The sequence below is a fragment of the Lactuca serriola genome, chromosome 8 (genome assembly GCF_051521515.1).
Source record: "Lactuca serriola cultivar US96UC23 chromosome 8, Lser_US96UC23_V15, whole genome shotgun sequence".
NCBI lineage: Eukaryota > Viridiplantae > Streptophyta > Magnoliopsida > Asterales > Asteraceae > Lactuca > Lactuca serriola.
The window spans coordinates 59,453,615-59,455,649 of NC_136415.1; positions in this window are offsets into that span (position 1 = coordinate 59,453,615).

Consider the following 2,035-nt stretch of genomic DNA (forward strand, 5'->3'; position numbering starts at 1 on the left):
TCCGGGCTTTTCATCCTTGCACTTTGTACATCTGTCATGTTTATCGATTCCGAAACAATATTGAAAGTTTATGGCCCCCACGTATCGAGGGTAACCTTCCTAGTTATTATTATTATTATCATTATTTATTTTGAATATTCTTAAAATAAAAAATAAAATAAAAATTCCTAACCTCTCTCTCTCTCTCTCTCTCTCTCTATTTTGACTGAAAAAATTCAATAATGGAGACAAGAAATTATTCTCCATCTTTTCTTTTTCCTTCCAAACACATACACACACACAAAAAAAATCTTTGTTTTCGAGGAGGAGATCGGAGATATGACCCGATTTTGGAGACAAGCATTTCTCCGGCAACGCTAGGGCTTGCTTTGACAGGCAGCTCCAGCTTCATCGTGTACGATTCGTCCGAAGAGGAGATCGGAGACGTGAACCCGATCTAAACTCGATCTAAAAACCCTTCATTAAATTTGTTTTCGTTTGTGTGTGTTCATCATATTTAATTTCGTGTGTGTGTGTGTTTCATCAAATCTGATTTCGTGTGTATGTGTGTTCATCAAATCTGATTTCGTGTGTGTGTGTGTTCGTCATATTTGATTTTGTATGTGTGTGTGTGTTCATCAGATCTGTTTTCATATGTGTGTGTGTGTGTGTTCATCAAATTTGATTTCGTATGTGTTCTTGAATATGAGTGTGTGTATGTGTTCTTGAGCTCTTAATGAGGCTTCAGACCTAGCAATGATTTTTAGGGGAAAACTCAAGAACAAACTCAGATTGTGTGTATGGTTTTTGTTTTTTCGATGATTTTTAGGTGAAGATGTAGGTGGGTGGTAGTGGCCGAGTGTGGTGTTGGCAGATGGTGGTCGAATGGTGGTGGCGGCAAAATATGTTCTTGAGTTTATGAAGATGTTCTTAAGTGTTCTTGAATTTATAAAGATGTTCTTGGATGTTTATCAAAGATAAACCCAAATAGAGAGAGAGAGAGAGAGAGAGAGAGAGAGAGGTGGCATTTTCTTTTTTCTATTGTTGTAAAAAATGAAAAAAAAAACTAAATTAAAAGCGTAAATTCGTCATTTTAAATGCTTTCAAATAACTTTGGACCAAACTTGCAACAAAATAAACTTTTTGGACTATTGGTGCAACTCCAAAATATTTTGCACCAAACATCCAATTTTTGACGTACCATAGGGATCAAACTTGCAATTTTGCCTATTATTGGGATCAAACTTGCAATTTTGTCTATTATAAATATAATGTTGAAGTAGAAATAAGATTTACCTTCCTTACAAAAAAAAAAAAAAACATCATGTGATGCTACATTAATCCTTAATCCTTTAACTATGTTGTAAACAAGCCAAACAAACACAACCGAGTCTTGTATATTTTCATTCGTTTACGTTTAACCGAACAAATGAATGAACATACATGTATTTACAAATGAATTTTATTGTTCATCTTCATTCATTTGAGAAAACTACTTTGTTAATGTTCGTTTATGTTCCTTCATTTAAATGCTAATCGAACATTAAAAAATCTAAATTATGTAACGAACAAACATAAAAGACATAAACAAACATAAACAAAGATAAATAAAGATAAACGAAAATTAACATCTAAACAAAGAACCATACATAAATGCATGTCTTATAGAAAATTCTACGATGAAAATGATGTAGTTTTTAGTCAAAACGATATAGTATTATTAGTTCTATACTCAACGTTATGTACATAACATCAATATATTCACTTGTGACACACACACACACACACAAATGTTGAATTTTAAGTCATACAAACTTTATTGAGGTATTTACAATCAGTTTATGCATTAAAAAATATTGAATCTTATATGATCAACAGGTTATTGAATTAAACACATTTTGAATAGGTCTCCAGTACTTATCTTCAGTTTGAACTGGTTAAAGAAGAACGGGTATTCTTCACGTTCTGTCAATTGAATCGGTCAAGTGGGAATGCTCTATAAAGCCACCTTCAGCCACCCATATCCGCCGCAATAAAAGAACCATGATGCTTGATT